Source organism: Rhipicephalus sanguineus, chromosome 5, assembly GCF_013339695.2.
Source record: "Rhipicephalus sanguineus isolate Rsan-2018 chromosome 5, BIME_Rsan_1.4, whole genome shotgun sequence".
NCBI classification, from domain to species: domain Eukaryota; kingdom Metazoa; phylum Arthropoda; class Arachnida; order Ixodida; family Ixodidae; genus Rhipicephalus; species Rhipicephalus sanguineus.
This window is the reverse complement of record NC_051180.1, coordinates 193,568,411-193,580,605: the sequence shown is the minus strand read 5'-3', so window position 1 is coordinate 193,580,605 and position 12,195 is coordinate 193,568,411. Positions and strand designations below refer to the sequence as shown.

Sequence of the window (12,195 nt, the reverse complement as noted above, 5' to 3'; positions counted from 1 at the left end):
GAAAACAAGTATCCCTTGCACGAGGAAAAACTGCGTCGGGGTACTCGAGGTGTCTGGTGCACGTATTATTCGGCATGCGATTTAGCACGAGCAAACATTTGTCTTCACTCATGTGGGCTGTTGTATAGGCTGCACAGAACGACAAGAACAAGAGCGTAATCTCAGCCACAAAGGCTTCGGGTGGGGATGGAAGATGTTCGAGCTCTTGGATTTCTGCAAGAAAAAAAAAGCGCGCATCAGTAAAGCTGTGAAAACAAGTATCCCTTGGACGAGGAAAAACTGCGTCGGGGTACTCGAGGTGTCTGGTGCACGTATTATTCGGCATGCGATTTAGCACGAGCAAACATTTGTCTTCACTCATGTGGGCTGTTGTGTAGGCTGCACAGAACGACAAGAACAAGAGCGCAATCTCACCCACAAAGGCCTCGGGTGGGGATGGAAGATGTTCGAGGTATTGGATTGGAGTGGGGGGCATGCACAACAAACGAGTTCCTTCAAGGAGGCGCGGAACTTATGCGTTGTGTTTTGACTATGTCCGCGTTTTTTTTTTGAAGGGGGGGGGGAGAGCCCAAGCGAAAATATTAGGGGGGGGGGGCTCCAACCTCCCCGTGACCCCGCCTGCGCGTACGTACGTCCTATGCAAATATTTCTTGGGGGAGGGGGCCGGGTTCAACTACCGTTTATACATGTACGTACGTGCGTATGTATGTGTGCGCCATATATACATGCGAAATTAAAAATTCCGCGGGTTGAGCCCCCCGCCCCCTTTGCTACGTCAGTGGCGCCTAAGTATCTTCTTTTACTTGAGGATGATAGGTATTCAGGTTCTGTTTGAGCAGATATAAATACGCGACCAAGAACAGTGCAGTTTTTTTAGAATGTACACTACAAAAGAAGAAGCACCGAGCAGCTGATAAAACGTCTTTCTGGCAGTTATAAGAAAATGGAAATATCAGCAAATATTTGGATAAAGCAAGCTTTATCAAGTTCATCTGCTCTTTTGCAGTGGGAACTGTACTAACTATAAGGAATTCTGTAGCTAGGCCACAGTTCTCCATAGATATGCAGCCCGAGAAAATATTGCTCATGAATTAATGACCTATACTATTTATCCTTCGAATGAGGTGCGTTGTTGTAGAAACATATCTAACAGTAGGCATTGGATGACAGCGCACGCTACGTCATTTCATCATGAGCCTTTAGATTGTATGGTTTCAAAAGGTTGCCGTCTGTGGGAGTGTAGTGATCTGTACCAAGCTGTTCTCTGAGAGCCTTACCTTCCAATTCACATTAGCAGCAGTAGACGAAATATTTCCATTGTATGCAGAAACATCCCAAGCAGTGCATTACCACAAAAATGGAGGCTGGCTTTTTCGACACTCCTGTGAAATCAATGTGGTACATTGTATGCACAAAACTGGAAGTTCCATTTATCCTGGATTATTGTGTAATTCAATGTACTTGTATTATTTTGCGACAAAATTGAGACTTGCAGCAGCCTCCTGTATTCCGCCTGTGAAAATTTTTAGCACAGCTGACTAAAATGCCATGCTACAAGTCGAGCATTTTTCCCTGAAAGATACAATGAAAAGACACCGTTAACTGAAAATTTGTGTTTGTTCGGAAGGTTTTGCCTGGCGACTTTTTAGTATATATACAAAGAAAAAACAACACTTATTGCAGTAAGGTGTCACGATTTTGACGCAGGTTTCGAATATTACACCAGGAAATGTAGCTATATATGAACTAGCTAAAGTTGTTTATTCAATTTGCAAGGAAGTCACGTGGCTGTACACAATGCAAAGATGTGAAGCATCGGGGCCAAGAACGGCATATGACAAGAGTGAAGTGCACATAGCCACCCCAACAAGCATCTGCAGCTATGCGTGAGCAGTTTTTACATTTTTCACAAGAGAAATTAGAGGATATTCCATTCACTTTGCAATAAAAATGTAACACAAACGGTTTTTGATAAATATATTTTATTACCAAAAATACACACAACTTTTGTAGGTACAGGACAGCATCACAATGTTTCATTTTATTGCACACAGATAATTCACAAATAATACACCGCACTTAGTATCGAAGCTTGGGCGTGTTGGTTAGACATCGGAGGGGATACAGCGCAAGAGAAAACGAGGACAAGAAAGGCGACGCACACAGAGCGCTGACTTACAACACTTTATTGGTAGAAAGGGAAGGATGAACATTTATACACTTCGCTGACATGCGCCACAACCGGGGCAACTGACGATTTTTTTTTTTTGAACATTATACATAGAGCAACCATCACTGCGCACACGGGCGTATCACTCATGGTCTGTTTAGATATGATATTTCATGAGATGAAAGTGCTATCGAAGGAGAGCTGATGCAACTGCTATCGAACTTTCTGATGAAGTCTGCCTCGATGATTTCGCGTGTCAACTGCAAAGAATGCCTGGCCAGGACCTCGCTTTTTTCAAAGAAGGGCGCGCAGCCACAGTCACGACAATGAATGCCCAAGTGGCCCTGAACCGTGTTGTACACATTGTTGTGGTGCTCTCTTAGACGGTCGTTTAAGCACCTACCAGTCTGTCCCACGTATTTCTTCCCACAGGACAGAGGAATCACGTATACCACGCCAGTGGTACAGGGCACAAACTGCTTTTTATGCTTCACAGAACAACCATTACGGCTGCCACTCGAAGCAAACTTGCAAAGCTTGGACAACTTCTCCGGTGCGGAAAACACTACCTTAACGCCAGCACGTTGCCCTACCCTCTTAAGTTTGTGGGACAGATCATGTATGTACGGAAGTACAGCAAGTTTTTTCTTTTCAACGTGCGCAACTGGTACACGGTCATTTTCACCACGTCTGATTTGTTTTAACAGCTTTTCCGCCACAGCCGAAACCAGAGCCTTCTTATACCCTGCAGATACCAAGCGGCTAACCTGGGCGTCAAAACTTTTTTGCATCGAATGCGGACACGACCTTCTAAGGGCATTGACGAGGCACACATTCGCTATTCCTCTTTTTACTAATTTTGAATGAGCGGAATGGAATGACAGAAGTGGTTTTCCGCTCCTCGGTTCAAAACACCAACATACATGTTCGCTAGAGAGGCACAGTTTGATATCCAAGAACCTTAAGTAACCATTTTCGGGTAATTCGTGCGTCAGCTTCAGCGGAAGTAGGTTCTGCCTAAACACATTTAAGACTTCTTCCGCAGTTTGTTCAAATGACTCTTTCGGACAATCAATGAAAATCAAGAAATCATCTACATATCTGCACACTTTTTCAACTACGGACACATCGAGGTTGGACAGAATACTGCGATCTTTTTGGGCAAGGTAGATATCGCTTAGGATAGGTGCCAGGCACGACCCGATGCAAACGCCACTTTTTTGTATGTACTGGCAACCTTCCCACGAGACAACCGTTGATTTAAGGTACATTGTCATCAAATTCATAAACCCGCTCACTGCGATCCCTGTGGCGTTCTGGAAAGCTGTTGGCCCGAAACTGTCAATAGCGTCTTCTACACATTTTAACATGTCGTCATGTGGCAGAGAATAATATAAATCCTTAACGTCTACAGAAAAAGCACTCAGGCCCTTGCTGTTTTGCTTTAAAAACCTGATTACAGCGTCCGAGTCTTTTACTAGAAAGGGGTCGTCAACCGTTAGTAGCTTAAGCTTGCTTTGCAAAAATATTGCGACAGATTTCTGCCAGGTCCCTCTTTCGGTTACGATTACTCGCAGCGGGCAGTCATCTTTGTGTGTTTTAGCTGTAAAAAGGAAATCTAAGCTAAGCTTTGTTGATTTTTCGACAGACTTGGCTAACTTATCGAAGTTTAGAGAAGTAATGAGCCTCTTGGCCTCGGATTTTACTTTCTTCAAAGAGATACCATCGTCACGTCTGAATGCAGAGCTGATAGCCAGAGTGGCTTTGTCATTAAAGGTACCCGAACGTAAAACAGCAAAACCTCCTTCTTTGTCTGAAGGTAAAAGCACTAGAGATTGCGCCTTCAAGAAGGACACTACAGACTTGGTCTGCACGGCACTGTGACGTGGTTTTTGACGGAACAAAATGTGGCGTTTGCATCGGGTCGTGCCTGGCACCTATCCTAAGCGATATCTACCTTGCCCAAAAAGATCGCAATATTCTGTCCAACCTCGATGTGTCCGTAGTTGAAAAAGTGTGCAGATATGTAGATGATTTCTTGATTTTCATTGATTGTCCGAAAGAGTCATTTGAACAAACTGCGGAAGAAGTCTTAAATGTGTTTAGGCAGAACCTACTTCCGCTGAAGCTGACGCACGAATTACCCGAAAATGGTTACTTAAGGTTCTTGGATATCAAACTGTGCCTCTCTAGCGAACATGTATGTTGGTGTTTTGAACCGAGGAGCGGAAAACCACTTCTGTCATTCCATTCCGCTCATTCAAAATTAGTAAAAAGAGGAATAGCGAATGTGTGCCTCGTCAATGCCCTTAGAAGGTCGTGTCCGCATTCGATGCAAAAAAGTTTTGACGCCCAGGTTAGCCGCTTGGTATCTGCAGGGTATAAGAAGGCTCTGGTTTCGGCTGTGGCGGAAAAGCTGTTAAAACAAATCAGACGTGGTGAAAATGACCGTGTACCAGTTGCGCACGTTGAAAAGAAAAAACTTGCTGTACTTCCGTACATACATGATCTGTCCCACAAACTTAAGAGGGTAGGGCAACGTGCTGGCGTTAAGGTAGTGTTTTCCGCACCGGAGAAGTTGTCCAAGCTTTGCAAGTTTGCTTCGAGTGGCAGCCGTAATGGTTGTTCTGTGAAGCATAAAAAGCAGTTTGTGCCCTGTACCACTGGCGTGGTATACGTGATTCCTCTGTCCTGTGGGAAGAAATACGTGGGACAGACTGGTAGGTGCTTAAACGACCGTCTAAGAGAGCACCACAACAATGTGTACAACACGGTTCAGGGCCACTTGGGCATTCATTGTCGTGACTGTGGCTGCGCGCCCTTCTTTGAAAAAAGCGAGGTCCTGGCCAGGCATTCTTTGCAGTTGACACGCGAAATCATCGAGGCAGACTTCATCAGAAAGTTCGATAGCAGTTGCATCAGCTCTCCTTCGATAGCACTTTCATCTCATGAAATATCATATCTAAACAGACCATGAGTGATACGCCCGTGTGCGCAGTGATGGTTGCTCTATGTATAATGTTCAAAAAAAAAAAAATCGTCAGTTGCCCCGGTTGTGGCACATGTCAGCGAAGTGTATAAATGTTCATCCTTCCCTTTCTACCAATAAAGTGTTGTAAGTCAGCGCTCTGTGTGCGTCGCCTTTCTTGTCCTCGTTTTCTCTTGCGCTGTATCCCCTCCAATACACCGCACAAGTATGAAATGCGGTAGCAGGCTACATAGAGAAGTTTAACAGGTATGCACATTAGCACATACCAGTTCAACTGCTCTGTGTAACCTGCACCGGCGTTCTATTCTTCTGCAGTGTACCATCGCAAAATTTCAGCAATATTTCTGAAAATCGCCTATTGCAGACACCACCACTCTTGATTTTGAGCTAGATTACCATGCCATGCAGACACTACGTAGCCAACAAATCATAGCCTAAGTTGTACAATCTTACAAAAATTTTGTTAGTCACTGAGCCTTGAATTTCAGGCAGTGAATAGTGAACATTAGCCATTCAGACAAAAATGTACTTAGGAGTGGTATTCCGTACTAATGGAAGGGCTATGTAATCAATTACGAAAGAAGTACTTAACCTGTTTAAAAAGAAGAGATTTTAAAACCTCTCCTACACCTTGAATAACATTGACTAGCTAAAGCAATAGAGTATAGCTCGGTAACTATATTGAAATTCCAAGACAGGGAAAACGTTAGGTTTTCTTTGTAGGAACTTCAGAACATGCAGACAATCTACACGAGCTGCTATGCCACACGTACATAACTTCCACCTCTGAGTGTGCCTAAGTCATGTGGGACCCTCCGACAGCATGTAACACCACTAAACTTGAGAGGGCACAGAGTCTAAGCGTTAATTACAATTACAGTTACAATACACTGCTCATTACAGTGCTATGATCGCTAAGGGAGAATTTAAACAAGGTCACTTAGAAGTAAGATGCTGTAAGCTGTGTCTGAAGTTTTTTTCATTCCATATACTACAATATAATTACTAGACAAAGAGACAAGTATATAGTGCCATCTGATTACCTGTCACAATGCATGGACCGTGAGCTAAAGACATAAGAAGTTCTGCACAGGAGAGAACTATTCCCCCAAACTATTCAAGTGCGGAATAGGCTGAATGCTGTTGTCAGGAACGCTGTATGAAATGGCGCATTTCTTCTGCCCTGTTGAAGTGACTCAACTTTCAAGTTTCTGTCTTTTTTGTTGCATTGCCCACATATAACTTGTGTTTTGAAAGTGCTGTAACTATCTTTGTTCTTTTCATTTTCTTTTTTCTTCCCTCAAAAGATTCGTACAAAACAAGTTGTGCCTGTTTGAAACTGGTTTTGAACCCCCTTGTAACCCTCTTGTAATGCCTTCTGACTCTGTGGCTGCTGAATAAATAAATAAATAAATATATAAATAAATAAATAAATAAATAAATAAATAAATAAAACAATTAATGCCAGTTCAGTTGGGTCACCTTGCCCATAAAAATCAAAGTAGACTTGAAAATTGAAGACTAGCTCTACGAGTAGGACAGAAAAATAAGCAGTAAAGAACAAGCATGATAGTCATACATGAATAAAATATAGTTACCCATGTATTGATATTAAAGCACATAAAATTGCAAAGCCAAGAACAGTTTATACAACAACATACGAAAAGTGTAAATACAATATTGTTACGAGGAATTGTGCATCAGTACACCGTTGATGACGGTACAGTTATGAGCTATTGCAAGAAGTGTGACTAGGGTTGGAGTAACTTTTCTCCAGGTAACTCCAGTAACTTTTTTCTTGCGCGTTGTTTTTTTTCTTGTATCCCTTGCACGAGGAAAAACTCCGTCGGGGTACTCGAGGTGTCTGGTGCACGTATTATTCGGCATGCGATTTAGCACGAGCAAACATTTGTCTTCACTCATGTGGACTGTTGTGTAGGCTGCACAGAACGACAAGAACAAGAGCGTAATCTCACCCACAAAGGCCTCGGGTGGGGATGGAAGATGTTCGAGTTCTTGGATTTCTGCAAGGGAAAAAAAAGCGCGCATCAGTAAAGCTGTGAAAACAAGTATCCCTTGGACGAGGAAAAACTATGTCGGGGTACTCGAGGTGTCTGGTGCACGTATTATTGGGCATGTGATTTAGCACGACAAACATTTGTCTTCACTCATGTGGGCTGTTGTTTAGGCTGCACAGAACGACAAGAACAAGAGCGTAATCTCACCCACAAAGACCTCGGGTGGGGATGGAAGATGTTCGAGTTCTTGGATTTCTTCATGAAAAAAAAAAACGCGCATCAGTAAAGCTGTGAAAACAAGTATCCTTGGACGAGGAAAAACTACGTCGGGGTACTCGAGGTGTCTGGTGCACGTATTATTCGGCATGCGATTTAGCACGAGCAAACATTTGTCTTCACTCATGTGGGCTGTTGTTTAGGCTGCACAGAACGACAAGAACAAGAGCGTAATCTCACCCACAAAGGCCTCGGGTGGGGATGGAAGATGTTCGAGTTCTTGGATTTCTGCAAGGGAAAAAAAAGCGCGCATCAGTAAAGCTGTGAAAACAAGTATCCCTTGGACGAGGAAAAACTATGTCGGGGTACTCGAGGTGTCTGGTGCACGTATTATTCGGCATGCGATTTAGCACGAGCAAACATTTGTCTTCACTCATGTGGGCTGTTGTTTAGGCTGCACAGAACGACAAGAACAAGAGCGTAATCTCACCCACAAAGACCTCGGGTGGGGATGGAAGATGTTCGAGTTCTTGGATTTCTTCATGAAAAAAAAAACGCGCATCAGTAAAGCTGTGAAAACAAGTATCCCTTGCACGAGGAAAAACTATGTCGGGGTACTCGAGGTGTCTGGTGCACGTATTATTGGGCATGTGATTTAGCACGACAAACATTTGTCTTCACTCATGTGGGCTGTTGTTTAGGCTGCACAGAACGACAAGAACAAGAGCGTAATCTCACCCACAAAGGCCTCGGGTGGGGATGGAAGATGTTCGAGTTCTTGGATTTCTGCAAGGGAAAAAAAAGCGCGCATCAGTAAAGCTGTGAAAACAAGTATCCCTTGGACGAGGAAAAACTATGTCGGGGTACTCGAGGTGTCTGGTGCACGTATTATTCGGCATGCGATTTAGCACGAGCAAACATTTGTCTTCACTCATGTGGGCTGTTGTTTAGGCTGCACAGAACGACAAGAACAAGAGCGTAATCTCACCCACAAAGACCTCGGGTGGGGATGGAAGATGTTCGAGTTCTTGGATTTCTTCATGAAAAAAAAAACGCGCATCAGTAAAGCTGTGAAAACAAGTATCCTTGGACGAGGAAAAACTACGTCGGGGTACTCGAGGTGTCTGGTGCACGTATATTCGGCATGCGATTTAGCACGAGCAAACATTTCTCCTCACTCATGTGGGCTGTTGTTTAGGCTGCACAGAAGGACAAGAACAAGAGCGTAATCTCACCCACAAAGACCTCGGGTGGGGATGGAAGACGTTCGAGTTCTTGGATTTCTGCATGAAAAAGAAAATGCGCTTCAGTAAAGCTGTGAAAAAAGTATCCCTTGGACGAGGAAAAACTGCGTCGGGGTACTTGAGGTGTCTGGTGCACGTATTATTCGGCATGCGATTGAGCACGAGCAGACATTTGTCTTCACTCATGTGAGCTGTTGTGTAGGCTGCACAGAACGACAAGAACAAGGGCGTAATCTCACCCGCAGCAGTCTGGGTTGTGTTAGGTGCACCTTGTGGTACTGTGTTAATAATGATTTTGGGGTGTTAAGAGCCAAAACAGGACATGCCTCGTATAAGGCAGGTTGAAGTGGAGGGCTCCTGAAATTTTGACCATGTCGGGTTCTTAAATGTGCACCCAAAGATACTTCTAGCATTTCGCCACCGTCGAAATGCAAATGCCATGGCCGGGATGAAAGCCCTGACTTTCAGGTCAGCAGCCAAGCACTGTAAGCACTGTTCCATCACTAGCGTTGCAATAGTCAGTTGTCTACATGATAAAAAGGACAGAGTAATCAATAGTCACTCAAAATATGGAAGCCCTCTTCAACAAGCACAGTATCAGCATGTGCTGCTGTGTACTTGCGAGAAAATATGCTGGGGACAGCATTTGGTTTCAACCTTTTTTTTCCCATTCGGTCCAAAACTTCCATCGAGAAATTGGTCAGGTGTGAAATGATCCTGCGTGCATGCAAGTGAACGTCACTGTGAGCGACCGAACACCATACAGAGCACAAACTACTAATGACTATTGCCGGAACGATTGTACAACGGCTTCATTGCTATAAATCTTGTTCTACCGAGTGTTTATTCCCCAAATATATTATTATTAGCATGCGCAATGCACGCGACAAATGAGCCCGCTCAATAAACCCTATATTTCTATTGTCGAGAACTCTATGACCCTTGGAAGCCGCCGTGTTACAGAACTGAGGCTACCGTGAAAGCAAATGTAAAGCTGAGGTACTGAGAACTCGTTAGCAGATGAGTTTTGTTTCCACAGAACTAGACTGTCTTTTGCTGATAAGTTCACTGACTCAATTATGCTAAACACTTACGAACAGTAGAAATCGGCAGCGCCCTACCTTCACATATATTTCTCATGCTTTCATATAATTGCACACTGAGGTTATGAGCACATGCGCTCAAACACAAACAAAAGCAAATGTATTCAGCACAGGGTGTCTACCGAGTTGACTTTTCTAAATTCCCTGAGTTTTCCAGGTTTTCCCTGAGTGTTTTTGCTAAAATTCCCTGAGTGAAGCAGAACTTTGTTTTATGTCAAGATTGGTAGAGACCATATCGCTCGCTGATGTCACTCTCTAATACGCGCATTAGAAAAATAAAAACGACTTAATCCCATTTGAATAGTACATAGAACAGTTAAACCTCAATATAGCGAAGTTGGTAAAAGCGGCAACTCACTCGAAACTTCGTTAAACTGAAATTCGACCTCTCATGCAAGGCATAGTTACTGAAGGATTAATCTTAAACTGAAAATGTCACAAGAATGCTCGACTAATATGGCAACATGAAAAAACCATTTTTTATTTTTGGCGTGACAAAAAAAAATCAATTTTGTTGAGCCTGGGGTGCAGCAATCACAGTTAGATGCCTTGCCAGAGTGTCGCATGTAAATACGAAACAAATGCGGGTTCAATGCACTGTGGAATTGCGCTTGTTCTGCTGCTGCGGGTTGTCAAATCCTCGCGCGTTGCCCAGAGCAATGCAACGCCTTTGCTACCATGTTGCCCAGCCGAACCATATGCTCTCCACGAACGCAAAACATCGAAAAGCATCCCACGTTATAAAAAAAGAGTCACAGTTTCACCACGAGAGCAAAATAGTAAATCCGATAGCAACAAAGAGCAATTTTGTATGAATATAGGCTAGCAGCTCGCTCCTTCAGGAAACGCAGCTATCTATGGCTCAGGGGCGGATTCAGGTACCTAATGGGGGGGGGGGGTACAAAGGCTAAAGAAGGCCCCGCTCAGCAGTGCATTTCGGTAGGTCACGCATATTTACAACAGCCCAGAGGGGATTATGGTGGTGCCTAAGAAGCCTTCGTTGTAAATGTGCATAGGGAAGCAGGAAAAGCTAGAGCGATGAGAGAGGTAGAGAGCAGGGACAAGATTCTCTTTACCCCTTTTGGGCCGTGGCAGGCAAAGCAACCTGAAAAAAGGGCAAACTCAACAGGCAGTCTGACAAAGGAAGTGGACGACAGGCACTGAAGGGAGGGGGCGGGGGCTGGCTTAAGGAGGGGGGGGGGGGGGGCGATTGCCGCTACGCCGCCTCCCCCTCCCCCCCTTTGGATCCGCCACAGCTATGGCTTCAACGGAAGTTTTGCAATTAGAGCACAACACCTACAAAGGTATGAGCCGTCTGCTGATCCCCACTAAAGATACCGCGGCGCACGCGACCACGCCCGCTGGTACAAAGTACGCATTTCCTGTGGGACTCACGCAGCGCCCCCCCCCCTAGCCCCCCCCACCTCCCCAACCCGCCGGCTCCTATCTCCATGTGCCCATCGCGCGAACGAGACGGTCGGCTCGTTTCATCTCTGCTTAAGCCCCGTTCGTCGGCAGCGCTCGCGCGCTTTCACTCGCGCATGGAGCATACAACGCGCGGGGTGATGTAATCGCGATTTGGACTTGATAAGGAAGATCATGGCGAAGGCAAAAAATTCGCGTCGGAGTGTCTATATAATTGCTATCGCAAAAAAAAGCAATAAAGCTGCGGGCTAAGATCGCATGAAAGCACGGTAACAGCCTGAATTACGACACATCCGATTACGGTGGAAACGTTACTGTTTTCCGATATCGCGCGCCGAATCAAACAAATGGGTCCCGTGCTGGTGTCGCGAATTTCGGTCGTCGCTATGCCTTGGCTCTGAAAAGTTTTGTAATTCGGCTTTGTAGCAAACATCCACGTGGTGTGGCTGGTAATAGCGAGCTGCAGCCCCCAAAAATATCGGTCGACTGCCTAAAACTTGTTTCAGCAGTGCCCTCATCGGGAAAAAAAGAAAGAAAAAAGCTTTCACTTGCTGTCAATGGGCCCGTTAGTTACGCTAGCTCTCGCCTGGAAATTTATTCTATTCTTCACGGAGTCCTAAATAGCATCTTTGAAGCTCGGGATCAGAGCGAGTGAGCTCTCCGAGAACAGCCAACAAGCGTCTTTTTTCTCGCCGATCGGGATGGCTTGCCAGATACCAGCCTTGTCGAAGACATCCGCTTCCTGAACGATCGCGATCGCTTGCAAGATAACTCAAGCTCGTTATATCTACTGCTACCGCTTCTACAACTAATCATGCTTGTTACTTGACACGCGGCGATAACAAAAACCCCATATCGGGCGCTAACGCACAGCACGCGCGAGAAAGAATACAGAACTACCCCGCGTACTCCCAGAACATCCTGACAACATTGCGCGATACGATGTGTCGTGGTTCATGGTTCCCGCATGCCACGCATTAAGGGCTAGACAGACGGTACGATTTTCCATGCGATGTGCCGGCCGACGCGG

General features: G+C 44.9%; 1 long non-coding RNA gene across 1 annotated transcript; it reads right to left on the bottom strand.

Annotated features, from left to right (window-relative positions):
- Positions 1 to 7,135: 7,135 nt before the first annotated feature.
- On the bottom strand, positions 7,136 to 8,255 carry LOC125758506 (uncharacterized). The gene is made up of 3 exons (XR_007416141.1): positions 8,132 to 8,255; positions 7,634 to 7,681; positions 7,136 to 7,183 (listed from the first exon to the last, which is right to left on the bottom strand). It is a non-coding gene; the product is annotated as an uncharacterized LOC125758506 (long non-coding RNA).
- Positions 8,256 to 12,195: the final 3,940 nt, after the last annotated feature.